The following is a 15020-nucleotide window of genomic DNA, read 5'->3' on the forward strand; positions in this document are numbered from 1 at the left end:
TTATATGATTACCTGTAGAAACTAAGTTTTTATGTAATTCAATGGCAATGCTCAGAAAGTGATTTTTAAATACTGTACATAGAAACTAAGTTTTTATGTAATTCAACGGCAATGTTCAGAAAGTGATTTTTAAATACTGTATTTAATTCAACGGCAATGCTCAGAAAATGATTTTTAAACACTGTACATATATCTGACTTATCAGTAACAGAAACATTTTCACTACGAACCGACTTTATATCATAGACTATCTGCTGCTGACCATACTCTTCCTTCATGACTAATTTTAACCTGTGAATTAGTTATTCTATTTGTGACCCCATACTCTCTGCCTTCAGAATTACATTTTTAAGCACCTTACAATACTGTTTGTGATGAGCTATTGTAGCTCTGTTCTGACTACTTTTAACATTTTGATATAATTCACACTTTTTTCTACATGACATCCTTATCCCACTAGTCAGCCATCCAGGCCACTGTGTATTGCTGGTACCTTGTTTAGAATGTTCTAATGGAAAGCAACTTTCAAAGAGCATGAGAAATGTGTTAAGAAAGCATTATATTTGTCATCTATGTTATTGGCACTATAAACATCCTGCCACTCTTGTTCCTTAATGCGGTTTAAAAGACTCCCCGTTGCCATTGGATTTGCTTTTCTACATAGTTTGTAATTATATATAAAATTTGTTTGAATACAAAAACCTTTTAGTGTTAAAATTTGTGCATCACGGTCTGAGAGGCCATTCACCCTTTTACTAACAGAATGCCTATCTAGTAATGAAGAATGAATAAAAAATGAATAAAAATATTGTCTATGGTTGAGTTCCCCTGCACCTCATTTGGGAAAAAAACAGTCTGTATCAGGTCTTATAAATTTAGGAGATCCTCCTCCATCCTTTTTCTTGCACAATTACCTATAAAATTAATATTGAAATCATCACATATAACTAATTTTTGGTACTTCCTGTAAAGTGCACCAAGAACCATCTGTAGCTTGTGCAGAAATGCTCTGAAGTCAAGAGTTAGGTGACTTATAAATAACAACAATTAAAAGTTTAGTTTCACTAAATTCAACTACCCCTGCACAACATTCAAATACCTGTTCATTGCAGTGCAGTGATACATCTATGGACTCAAACAGAATACTGTTTCTGTAAATAAAACAGAAAGAAACTTCCACATGGGAAAAATATATTAAAAACAAAGATTCCAAGACTTACCATGCGGGAAAGCGCCGGCAGACAGGCACATGAACAAAACACACAAACACACACACAGAATTACGAGCTTTCGCAACTGGCAGTTGCTTCGTCAGCAAGGAAGGAAGGAGAGGGAAAAATGAAAGGATGTGGGTTTTAAGGGAGAGGGTAAGGAGTCATTCCAATCCCGGGAGCGGAAAGACTTCCCTTAGGGGAAAAAAAGGACAGGTGTACACTCGCACACACACACACATCCGTATGTGCGGATGGATATGTGTGTGTGTGTGTGTGTGTGTGTGTTCGAGTGTACACCTGTCCTTTTTTTCCCCTAAGGGAAGTCTTTCCGCTCCCGGGATTGGAATGACTCCTTACCCTCTCCCTTAAAACCCACATCCTTTCATTTTTCCCTCTCCTTCCTTCCTTCCTGACGAAGCAACTGCCAGTTGCGAAAGCTCGTAATTCTGTGTGTGTGTTTGTGTGTTTTGTTCATGTGCCTGTCTGCCGGCGCTTTCCCGCTTGGTAAGTCTTGGAATCTTTGTTTTTAGAATACTGTTTCTTATATACATGGCCACTCCACCAATCCACAAAGAAATCCTTGAAAAACAGCCAGCTTATCTGTATCTGTTCAGAGGCTTCTCCGAATTGTTAGATTATTTAAGTGGTGCTCCGATATACCAATAATGTCCAAGTCAACATCTATAAGCATTTCACAAACTTGAGTTCTAATGCCTCCTATATTTAGATGAAATATGCTAATTCCTTCACTATTTGGATACCTGACCTCCTTTGAAGGTGGTTCCTTTGTTAGAGGATATCTATCAGCTGACTTCAATCTAAAAAAAAAAAAAAAAAGTGCGGCTCTAACACTAACTACTGCAGGAATGTTTTCATGAGTGAACCCATCACCACCCACTACACTGTCACCTGTAAGCTTTGCCAGCCTCCCCTTCCCATACCTGTTGAGGTGCGGGTCATGCCTAGTGAAACCTGGTCTACTGATAGACTCAACTGGCACCAATGCAATGTGAAGTGTGCCTTCCACCATCAGTGCCTTTTCCAACCCCATGTTAACATGCCTAATAACAGCATTAAGATAAGACTGATCACGATACTGAAACAGTTGCATGAATTGCACATTTATACCACCATTTTTGAGTAGCTATCTTTGCCAGATCACCATCTAAATCCTACTCCCTGTCCCTATCAGGACTATTCTCAGCTCCACCCACAATCACTACCTGATCCTCTCATAAAATTCCTTCATAACTCCCCTATGTTAAGTCACCTGAGCCAACCTTGCACTAGGCTTCACAATGTTTTGACCTGTTACTCACTCCACAACACTTCCTGCAACTGCTGGCCCACCCCTCTGCTGGCAAATTTGGCAAACAACAATCGCATGGAATCCGCCTTACTTATCCACCCACATGACACGGAAGGTACTCTATACTTGTGCCAAGGATGATGTGATGTTCCTTGATGTCCATAAGCTCTTTGACACAGTTTCACATTGTTGCTTAGTGAAAAAAAATAAAGAATATTTGACCAAATTTGTGACGGGATTGAGAAGTTCCTCACAAACAAAACACAATATGCCATAACAAATGTAGAGAAATCTTGAAACATGAAATTAACTTTGGATGTACCAAGTAGTTAAACCACTTTTCTTACATTAATATACAAGACCACCACTGCTTTCAATGGTGCAACTTTCCAACAAAAAGTTTACATTAAGATATGATTTAAGTGAAAAGAAATAGGTGCTTAAAATGAAATGGTAACACACTCTTAATAGTTCAATGTCAGTGTACTAACTGTAAACAGTTTTTCACACACTTTGAGTTAACACATCTGGGTCTTCTTCATAATACTAAAGAATGAAAAGACCATAGCTTGCCATATCAGATGCATAACACGTGAAAATGTGCTGCTAAGATACTACTGCACATTCTTCATGTCTCTAATAAATTGGATAGAATGAAGTACCATAATGTCTACCATTGAGCAGTGTACTTGAAGAAATATGGTGTAGTATTTGCAACACCTAATAGTACCAGAAAAATCTTGCATCCATGATAACAATATAATAGAGATGACTTTCATTTGCAGAGCTGTTAGTTATCACTTGTTGCAACCAACTGTACCAAAGTCAGCACAAATACTCAGTGTCTTGTGGAGCCCATCACAACATGACCTTTGACTTTCATGGCCAGCAGGCTACTCGTCCAGTCTGTCCATAGTATATTCTTACTGGAGATGGAAAACAACAAGGCATACCTGCCACTCTATCTCGAATCTGTCCATGGGTCCACCTATTGAGCATTTCCCCTTGTAGAAAAGGTGTTTACAAAATGGAACGACAAGGGGACAGGCTTAACCACCTCAGGTCTAATGGTTGTTACATGTCCTTTGCAGAATACTATGAATTGCATAACAGTAATTTATAATATCCTCAGGATGAATATTTTACACTCATTTATATACCTCACACTATCACAATAGATGAATACACAAAATCAGATCATCTTATAGTTTTACAAGGTGTTGATTAGATCTCTCTGTGTATGAGCATCATTAAATAGTCACAAATCAATCAAATCATATTTTTATAACACACTAGAAGCAATGTGGAGTAATATTGTTCCATTATAAGTTGACCCCCAACAGCAAGAAATGTCATATTTCATTACTCCTAAGTAAGCAAAAATACCTGTTGTTGTTGTAGGATTGCATGATTTGGAACATTCACTGGAAGCAGTCACATGCACGTTAAATAAGTGGGAGTATGTTTCTACTGTTCTCAGGTGTCCAACAGACACCGTGTTCTGAAGGAGGCTGTTGGAATTTGAGTGGCTGATCAGCAGACAGAGCAGCTACACACTTGACAAAGATTGAGACCCAGTACTCAGCCAATAAAATCACAGCATTGGCTGAGAACCACCACAGAAGCATTGAGGGACTGACTCTCACATCCAGCGTTCGGCGATGCTGTCCTGCCTCTACTTCAACTAAAGTGTCATGGAACTGGGTACTGGGGGAGGGGTGGAGAGCGATCACAGTATGAAGGAAGCGAGATGTAAGTTCTTGGCAGTAAAGGTTCTTGTTGCAACAATTTCTTGATAAAGCCCTCTGGCTAATAAGAATTCTTGAGAAGCAGCCTCATCTTGTTATCCACCTTCTAAGTTTGAATAGTGCTAGTACATTCCTAAGTTAGATTAAAATATGTGTTGTAATTATGTTCAGTTTACATGACTTCTTACAGTGTACTGATGATAGCTGCACAGTCAGTTGAAATCTAGATCTACATGCAATTAAAAACAAGAAATAACATTACAACTGATGCTGACCATCTTTCTGTCATGAATACAAAATAGGCAAAAGAGGATTTCAGTTTGTCCTTGTAAGCTATCTGAATACCCACTAGAACCACAGTAATTCTTTGGTACATTGTGAACTGTAACACATCAACACAGCCTTCACAGTTTGGTGTCACCTTTCAACCAAAAAATTGCTTTGAGGGTGGTGGGTGGTTGTGTGGAAGCATTGTACTGTCCACAATGCTTCAAAGAGAAGTGATTCAAACTGCCATCCCTGATCAGTCATGATAGACAACAGGCACTTGAAATGAGATATCCACATATTGATGAAAGAAAATGCCATAAACTTCACTGTCATAACCTTTAAAGAAACTTCTTCAGCCCACTGTTTTACACTGTTGATAGCTGACATAATATACTTGAATCCATCATATTTGGGTAGCAGTCGAACCAGCTCCAAGTGTACATAGTGAAAACAGCATTTAGGTACATCAAATGAGCCTTATGGCAGGAAGGTGTGTTGTCCTATTTTGGTGTGTTCGTGAGGAAGGCAAGCGCATGTCCACTTTCTGCAATCTGTTTTTACCTTAGCCAGACAGTCTGCTCTAGAGCCTTGTGGTGGCATGAACTGCAGGGTTTAATAGGTTATTTAAGCTGTCAGAGATGCATTTGTAGAATTTTGCTGGAAGCAAAAGGTGTGGCTTGCCTTGTGATATACTGCACCATAGGCAGATGCTAGAGTTAGGCATCCAAGTGTGGTGCAACTGTAAAGACATGCTAGAATCATCCAAGAAAGCCCGTAACTGTTTTTCATGCTGCTCCTCTGTAGCCAACTCACTTAAACCAATCAATGCACTAACAGTATGAATGCGTGACATGTTATCTGCTACCACAGTATCCTCCTCCCATTTACATGGTGGATATCTGTGATAAATTGTACAATATAATCTAGGTGTCTGAAGCAGCAGGATGCACATCATGAATTGGATTGTGGATAGCATGGACCAATGGGCATCATACACTGAAGTGCCAAAGAAACTGGTACAGACATGCATATACAAATACAGATATAGGTAAACAGGCAGAATACAGCGCTGTGGTTGGCAATGCCTATATAAGACGGCAAGTGTCTGGTGCAGTTATTAGTTTGGTTACTGCTGCTGCAATGGCAGGTTATCAAGATTTAAGTGAGTCTCAATATAGTGTTATAGGCAGCACAAGTGTGATGGGACACAGCACCTCCAAGGTAGCAATGAATTGGGCATTTTCCCCGTATGACTATTTCACGAGTGTACCGTCAATATCAGGAATCTGGTAAAATACATCAAATATTCAGCATTGCTGCATCTGAGAAAATATCCTGCAAGAATGGGAGCAATGATAACTGAATAGAATCATTCAACCCTTCCGCAAATTTCAATGCTGGGCCATCAACAAGTGTCACCCTGTGAACCAAAGGGTTCAAATGGCTCTGAGCACTATGAGACTTAACATCTGAGGTCATCAGTCCCTGCCTGTGAACCATTGAACGAAATATCATCAATATGGGCTTTTAGAGCAGAAGGTCCACTGATGTACCCTTGATGACTGCACAACACAAAGCTTTACACCTCGCTTGGCTCCGTCAACATCACATTAGACTGTTGATGACTGGAAACATGTTCCCTTGTCAGGCGGGTCTCGTTTCAAATTGTATCGAGTAGATGGACGTGTACAGGTATGGAGACCACCTCATGAATCCCGCATGTCAGCAGGGGACTGTTCAAGCTAGTGGAGACTCTGTAATGGTGTGGGGCTTTGCAGCTGGAGTGATATGGGACCCCTGATACATCTAGATACAATTCTGACTACAACTCTAACAGGTGACATGTACATAAGCATCCTGTCTGATCACCTGCATCCATTCATGTCCGTTGTGCATTCCTACAGACTTAGGCAATTCCAGCAAGACAATGCGACACCCCGCATATCCAGAATTGCTACAAAGTGGCACCAGGAACAGTCTTCTGAGTTTAAACAATTCTGCTGGCCATCAAACTCCCCAGACATGAACATGAGTATATGTGGAATACTTTGCAACATGCTGTTCAGAAGAGACCTCCACCACCTTATACTTTTACAGATTTATGGACAGCCCTGCAGGATTCATGGTGTCAGTTACCTACAGCACTATTTCAGGCATTAGTCGAGTCTGTGCCACATTGTGTTGCAACACTTCTGCATGCTCACAGGGCCCTACATGATATTAGGCAGGTGTACCAGTTTCTTTGCTCTTCAGTGTATAATGGTAGCAGTTCACAGTTGTAATCTGATCCCAACCAATGAGTCCCCTTCAGTTTATGGGAAAAGAACCATAGGGTTGTGGATACTGTCGAGTGCAAAATTGCACCAATAGCAGTTTGACTCACTTTGCGTGTAATAGACAAATGTGTTGTTAATGGGAGATGGGCCAAAGTCACAGCACGCTGTGAGAATTGTTTAATCACATTGAAGCATGTGTCATCTCTGTCAACCACTATACAGTTCGTTTCCTCTTAGTATTCTTTCCAATTAGGTAGTTGGTTAATGGTGGCTAGATTTTTGTAGTCTGTGGAATATGTGGTAAATAGAAGTTCATAAGACCTAAAAACCTGAATTTTTGGTAAGTTGTAGGTCTAGATGTCAGTTTTATTAGTTAATGTTCTCTCCTCCAGTGGTCGGATCACTGCCAGAAGCATGAAATGACTCAAAAATGTCACTGTCTGTTGCCATAATTGACATCTTTCTTCACTTAACACTACACCTGATTGATGAAGTATGTCAAAAACCTGCTCAAGATGTTCTTCATGTACTTGTGATGAAGATGAAAACATCAGAACATCACCAAGGCATGCAAAACAGAAGGGAAGCTTGCGCAGAGTGGAGTCAATAAAGCACTGTCAAGTGTGTGCTGCATTTTTCTACCTGAATGGCTTGTACAAGAACTTAAGCAACCCAAAAGGGGTAATTATAGCCACTGTTATCTTTAACCCTTTTGACATTTTATAACACTAAAGGCCAAATCACCCACAACAAGTGAGAGAAACCGATATACTCAGTATGAGGTACTGATCTCGAATAGTTCCAGCATTGAGGGCTCGATAATCACCACGTACCTGAAACATACCATTTTCATTCTAAGCCTAATGAGTCAGGGAAGCCCATTTGCTTTGGAGGGATGTATGATGTCCTTTGTTAACATTTCATTTAGGGCAGCTTTTGTCATCTGTAAGTTATCAGGGGTACTTGCCATCTTTTACAAAAGATAGGAGGTCACTCTGCAGTTTCAATCCTATGTGCTGTATCTCCTTTAATGCTGTGATGGGTAAGGGGTTGGGAAGCACTAAACACATGAATGGGAGGCTCGATCACTGAGTGCACTGTCACTGTCTGTGGGTGTGTCGGTGATACAGAAGGAAGAGTGTTGCTGCTGAGGTTAGGCGGTGACATCCAGTATGATTGAAGCTGAGTGACACATTGTTGGGTGTTTTGAATGGCTTCTCTTTGGAAGTGGCATCTTTTCTCATCAGCTCTAGGGCCCTCTGAGTTCGAATGGAAGAAAACCTGGGTAAGCAACTCATATGTGTCTATGAGGCATGACCAAAAAGCAATGCAATTTTTTTTTTTACTTTAGCTGGCTTTATACATCTGATTTTTAGTTTTTTTATCTTGATACACATGCTCCTGATGTATGTTAACATTTTAGCTGTTTTGAATATTTAGTTTGTTAACAGCCGAAAAGTATATACGTTTTTCAAGTGCTTGGCAAAATTTTTACTTTAAAAAAAAAAGGTGGATTAAAGAATTTGCATTAAATTTTGCTTGAAAAATTGAAGTGCAGAACTGCCTTCATAATGTTGACTGTGGCTTTTGGTGAACCTACTATGAATATAACAAGAGTTTACAAGTGGTATAAAAATTTCAAAAGGGGTTGGCAAGAGGCTGAAGATGAAGACCACCCTAGATCAGTTAACACCTCATATACTTACGACAACGTGGAAAAAGCAAAGAAAATGGTACTGGAAAATTGCTGAATCACCATCAGAGAGGTTGCTGATGATGGCACTTCCTTTTTTGAGATGTTGTGGGTATAAAATGTTTAGCAGCAAAGTTCGTTCCAAAATTGTGGAATTTTGACTGAAAATGGCATTGTGTAGACATCACTCAGAAACTGAATGAGGCTGACAACAATTCAGAACTTCTAAAGGTTATAATGGGTGATGAAACATGGGTATATAGATATGATGTAGAAACCGAGGCCCAGTCATCCCAAGTGAAACTGCGTGGTCAATAAGAAATACAATCTGGAGGTTATGTCCCATTTATGTGAAGCAATCCGAAGAAAATGTACAGAAATGTGGCAAAAACCACTCGTGGAAATTGTATCATGATAATTCTCCTGCTCACATGTTAACACTTCTTTGAAATTTTTTTGGCAAAAAAAAAAAAAAAAAAAAAAAAAAAAAAAAAAAAAAAAAAAGAGAAGGAAGAGGAGGAGGAAGACTAGTGTGTTGCCTCAGCTACCGTATTCAGTGGACATGGCACCCTGAGACTTCTTTCTATTCCCAAGGCTGAAGAGGACCGTGAGAGGATGTTGCTTTGCCACCAGTGATGGATAAAAACAGAATCACTGAGGGAGCTGAATATCATAACAAAAAGTGAGTTCCAGAAGTGCTTCCAAGACTGGAAAAAAAAAAAACAGTTGATGCAAGCGTATTATATCTGAGGAGGATTACTTTTGCAGGAAACAAAGTTGATGTTGATGTATAAATAGACTCTTTACGAAAAACAAAAACTCCCGTTACTTGTTTATCACACCTTGTACATTTATCATCTCCCTCATTGTTAATGAAGTTTTGTGCTCCCACCTTTAGGTTGTTCACATTTCGCCAGATGTCCATCAGGTTGAAATCTTGTGATTGTTGACGATTAGTATTGGTCAGTGCTGTTTTTCTGGGGGAACACTGGGGGATGCATACCCCTAAACTTTTTCGTTCATAAAATAATTTTTTTACGATGTTGAGAACTTGGAAGAGTGCCTAAGATTTATTTCGTAGATGTAAATTTTTTATTTCATTTTTTGCGTTGGTAATTGCATTACGTATGATACCAGTGGAGTTTTTGGTGGGAAAATCAGTGTCACTGACTGGGATACCACCCATCATCTGTGCCATTTCAGGAGCCAAACAAGCTTACAAAAGATTTTTGTAGAGTAGTTTCTATTGTTGTTGATGATAGGTGTGGACGGTTTTTGTTGTATTGTGTCCTTTAGTGGTGTTTTATAGGTTAAAATGTGTCTTCGGTAATATTTCCTTGCATTGTTTTGTATGGTGGAGGGTTAATTGGACTCGCCTGCTTCATTTGAGGTGTCTTGTAGGCCAACTGAAGTGTGCGATACCATTTTCTTTTATTGTTCAGGCGTTGATGGGAATCGCATGCTTCATTTGAGGTGATGTAAACTGAAGTGTTCGATACCACATTCCCTTGTATGTTTGGCTGTTTGTAAGTATCGCCTGCTTCATTTGAGCTGTAAAGTCAACTGAAGAGTCCGATACCATTTTTGGGTAGTTCGACATGTTGATGACGTCATGGCTGAAAGCAGACGGGTAGTATCCCATGCTTCAGTTATAAGTAATTTTCACTGGATTATATCCAAAGTCGAAGTACCCTCAAACTTTTTTTCCTTTTAGAGAAAAAGCACTGGTATTGGTAATAATGAAAGTTGATGTTTAACCTCTGCCAGTTGCGCAGGGTCTTGTGTAAAAAGGAATTTTCTTCTTGCAATCCAATACATTCCCCTTTTGTGTCCATTTATAATTTATTAGTTGCAGCCGCTTGATCATTACATGAGGATTGCAACTGCTGAAGCTTGCACACACGGTTGGAGGGGGGGGGGGGTGAATGCTTCTGTGTTATATGAAATAGTCTAAACTAAAGGTCTACCGATCATACCTGTGTTCTGTTGAAGAGCACTCCTCTCGGATCATGATCCAAGTGAAAATGGCTCAGAAAATCTGCCTATAACAGGGGCTCATTCACGTACACTTGCATCAAAGTCCACATGAAATTTAGCAGCTTCCAAAGTTAAAGTTGTTTATAGTAGGGCAATACATCTTACCTGAACCATTGGCACCTTGAATTGTGGTGAGGCGAGGTGAGGTGAGTTGCGAGATCTGCAGTATGAGGAAGCGTAGTAGTCTTCAGGATTGTGCTGACCTCTGAACCCTAGCCAACCAGAAAATATTGGTTGTACTGCTGTCAAGCATGTAGAGGTGGCTTTTGTGGTCAGATGCTGGAAGCAAACTAGTTTGATTCATGTGACTGGAGTTTTGGTGTACTTAATAATATTGTGACCTCTGACACTGAATGAAGACCATCAGAAGTGTCTGGAGTGCTCTTACGTGCAGCAGTTCCGAAGTGCGCCTGGGACCAGCACCATCACACGATGAGTCAGTCATTGGTAACAACCTGAGTGGTGAGTGGCAGTGGTCGGTTTCGGTGAAACACCAGACATGGTTAGCTCTGCTCAGTAGCTGCCTGCCAAGTCTAATCATGACATGGCTGCTGGGTAGCAAGAGCGTCCATCTTTTAACACGAAAACATGGTCTGCTATCTGTAATTTAACCTTTTGTGTGGTATCCTTCATTACACATTAAGGACACTGTAATCCCATGAGGCAATTTCTTGTCCATGTGGTCCATGGTGTATTGTCTGATATTAAAGTAGGATCCACTAGAGTTTGTAGAGGGTGCCAAAAGTTCAAGATACCTGTCTGTTCACCTGCTCCAAGAAAATTATCTGTCAGATTTGCTACTCAGGTGCCTTGCACAGACGGCGAAGTAATGACATCTTGGCTGTCTATAACGTGTTAAAAGCAGATTATGATATAACACTATGAGGACATACACAGCTCTCGTATGTGACATAGCAATGTCAGGATATTTTGCTGTATCATCAATGAAAAAACAGACGAATGGAAAAACTGGTAGAAGCTGACCTCGGGGAAGATCAGTTTAGATTCCATAGAAATGCTGGAATACATGAGGCAATGTTGACCCTACAACTTATCTTAGAAGATAGGTTAAGGAGAGACAAACCTACATTTCTAGCATTTGTAGTCTTAGAGAAAGCTTTTGACAATGTCAACTGGAATAAATACTCTTTTTCAGATTGTGAAGGTGGCAAATGTAAAATAGAGGGATCAAAAGGCTGTTTACAGTTTGTACAGAAACTAGATGGCAGTCATAAGAGTCAAGGGGGCATGAAAGGGAAGAAGTAGTTGAGAAGGGAGTGAGACAGGGTTGTAGCCTACTCCTGGTGTTATTATTGAGCAAGCAGTAAAGAAAACAAAAGAAAAATTTGGAGTAGGAATTAAAATACATGGAGAAAAAATAAAAACATTGAGGTTTGCCAATGACATTGTAATTCTATCAGAGACAGCAAAGGGCCTGGAAAAGCAGCTGAACGGAATGGACAGTGTCTTGAAAGAAGGATATAAGATGAACATCAACAAAAGCAAACTGAATTTTAATGGAATGTAGTCGAATTAAATCAGGTGATGCTGAGGGTATTAGATTAGGAAATGAGACATTTATAGTAGTAAATGAGTTTGTTTATTTGGGGAGCAAACTAACTGAGGATAGTCGGAGTAGAGAGGATATAAAATGCAGATGGGCTATGGCAAGGAAAGCGTTTCTAATTAAGATAAATTTGTTAACATCAAGTATAGATTTAAGTGTCAGGAAGTCGTTTCTGAAACTATTTGTATGGAGTGTAGCCATGTATGGAAGTGAAACATGGACGATAAATAGTTTGGACAAGAAGAGAATAGGAGCATTCGAAATGTGATGCTATAGAAGAATACTGAAGATTAGATGGGTAGATCAAGTAACTAATGAGGAGGTACTGAATACAGTTGAGGAAAAGAGGAATTTGTGGCACAGATTGACTAGAAAAAGGGATCGGTTGGTAAGACTTGGTCTGCGGCATCAAGGGATCACTAATTTAGTACTGGGGGGGGGGGGGGGGGGGGGAGTGGGGAGGGTAAAAATCAAAGAGGGAAACCAAGAGATGAATACACTAAGCAGATACAGAAATATATAAGTTGCAGTAGTTATTTGGAGATAAAGAGACTTGCACAGGATAAAGCAGCATGGAGTGCTGCATCAGCATGGAGAGCTGCATCAAACCAGTCTCTGGACTGAAGACGACATCATCATCATCATCATCATCATCATCATCAATGATGTTGTTAATGGAGGACACTGATTCTACATTGGTGAATCAAGTTTATGATTGCTCTAGTAACACACAATGATTAGTGGAAACATTGCTGGAAAGGTGCCTGTCTGGTAATAACAGAGTTCATCTGGGAGTGTTGTCAGGCATAACTCCATTGATTGGCCATGACACGATTGAAAACACAGAAATCTGGTGTAGTTCAGCCAGCCAAGCTCCATTGAGGGTAAGAATGAATTCTACATTTCAAAAACTGGCATGGAAGTCCATGTTGGATTTTTTGTAAATCCATGATTGTGCACCCGTACACTGGGATGTAACATGGGTCTTGTGATGCATGCTAACACCAGCCTCTGTCTCTGTTTCTGCTCCATCAGAGATTAAGTCAGTCAGATTCAAGGGAGTCAACACAGAATGCCACATGAAATCTACCTGTCCACATACACATGTGGAAAGAGGGTTGTAGTCACTTTAGTTGGTTGGTTTGTGGGGGTTGAAGGGACCAGACTACAAAGGCCATTGGTTCCTTTTTCCATGACCATGAAACACCCATAAGGAAGAAAACCATCAACAGAGATGACAAGGGAGCACAAAGAGCAAGAAAGACACAAAGACCAGATAAAAAGGAATTAAAAGCACACAGAGGTTTACAATGGTTGACCAACCATGGAACTAAAAAAGGAAAAGCCAACCACCAAGAGACACACTAAAAACCACTAAAACCGTATGTCACATAGCAGCGTCATCCATTAAAAGTGCAGGGAGCATACCAGGCAGCGCAAACGTCTGTCTGAGCGCAGTTAAAAGTGGACAGTCCAACAAAATGTGGACCACTGTCAACGCTGACCTGCAGTGACATAGAGGTGGGTTCTGGTGGTGCAATAAATGACCGTGCATCAGCCAGGTGTGCCCAATATGTAGTCGGCAGAGAACAACTAAGTCCTTGAGAAAGGCTCGTAAGGAGGAGTGCCACACGTGTAGTCTCCTTGATGACTTGAAGTTTGTTGGGTGAAAGAAGGGTGTACCATTCATCGCTCCAGGTACCTAGGACTTTCTGCTGCAATACTGACTGGAGATCACACACCGTAAGGCCAATCTCGGGGACCAGTTCACTGATAGCCTGTTTGGCCAGCCTGTCAACACGTTCATTACCCAGGATGCCAACATGACCCAGGGTGCACTAAAAAGCCACGGAGCGGCCGCAACAGGCAAGTATATGGATGGACGCCTGGATAGCCACCACCAATAAGAGCAAGGAAAACACTGGTCGGCAGCTTGTAAACCACTCAGGGAGTCACTACCGATAATGAAGGATTCACCTTAGCAGGAGCAGATATACTCTAGGCGTGAGAGGAGGCTACCAGCTCTGCAGTGAAAACACTGCAGCCATACAGCAATGAACGTTGTTCAAATCGGTCTCCAAGAGTAAAAGCATAACCAACTCGACTAGCAACCACTGAACCGTTGGTATAGACTACGGCAGAGCCGGGAAACATGGCAAGGATGGAAAGAAAGCATCGGCAGAGGGCTTCAGTCTTTTGGATCTTGTGCCAAATACAGCTGAAGGCATGGGCGGGGCACACAACATGGGGGTATATGTAAATGGGACCGGAAAAGAGGTGGGAGGGGGAAAAATTCAAGCCCAGAGAGAAGAGACCGGACGCAAACAACAATCATACACCCTGACTGGGGCCTCCAGCCTGGAAGATGGCCATGAGGCAGGATGGCCATTGCTGGGAGTCCCGATGCCCCAGGAAGATAGGCATCTACTCCTTGGCGTATGTGGGGAGTTAATGGCATAGGCATCAGCAGAGCGATCCCTGTGTTGTCAGGGGGGCTACAAGCAACAGGGTACAATGGCGGCCCCACCAGAACAGACTGGCTACCCTGCTGGATATCAGGTGCACAGAAATCCACGGTCATCATTGGCACAGAAAGCAGCACTGCACAGTGCATGGTGAAAAATGCACCCAGGAAGGTGTCCTCGCCCAAAAGATGGAGAAGGAGCGGGACTGCAATGCAACAACGAGAATGTGGGCTAAAGATCTCAATGCACGATGGACACAATGCACCATGCATGGGCGCCTCCATCAGTTGGCTCGCTCTTGGGAAAAATTTTGAAGAATAGAGGTCAAACCCTACAGAGGACCAACACATAAGGGCCAAAATGTGTGAGACTCTTTTTAGTCGCCTCTTATGAAAGGCAGGAATACCACTGGCCTATTCTTACCCCTGGACCCATAGGGGA

The sequence above is a fragment of the Schistocerca gregaria genome, chromosome 7, assembly GCF_023897955.1.
Source record: "Schistocerca gregaria isolate iqSchGreg1 chromosome 7, iqSchGreg1.2, whole genome shotgun sequence".
In the NCBI taxonomy this organism is placed as follows: domain Eukaryota; kingdom Metazoa; phylum Arthropoda; class Insecta; order Orthoptera; family Acrididae; genus Schistocerca; species Schistocerca gregaria.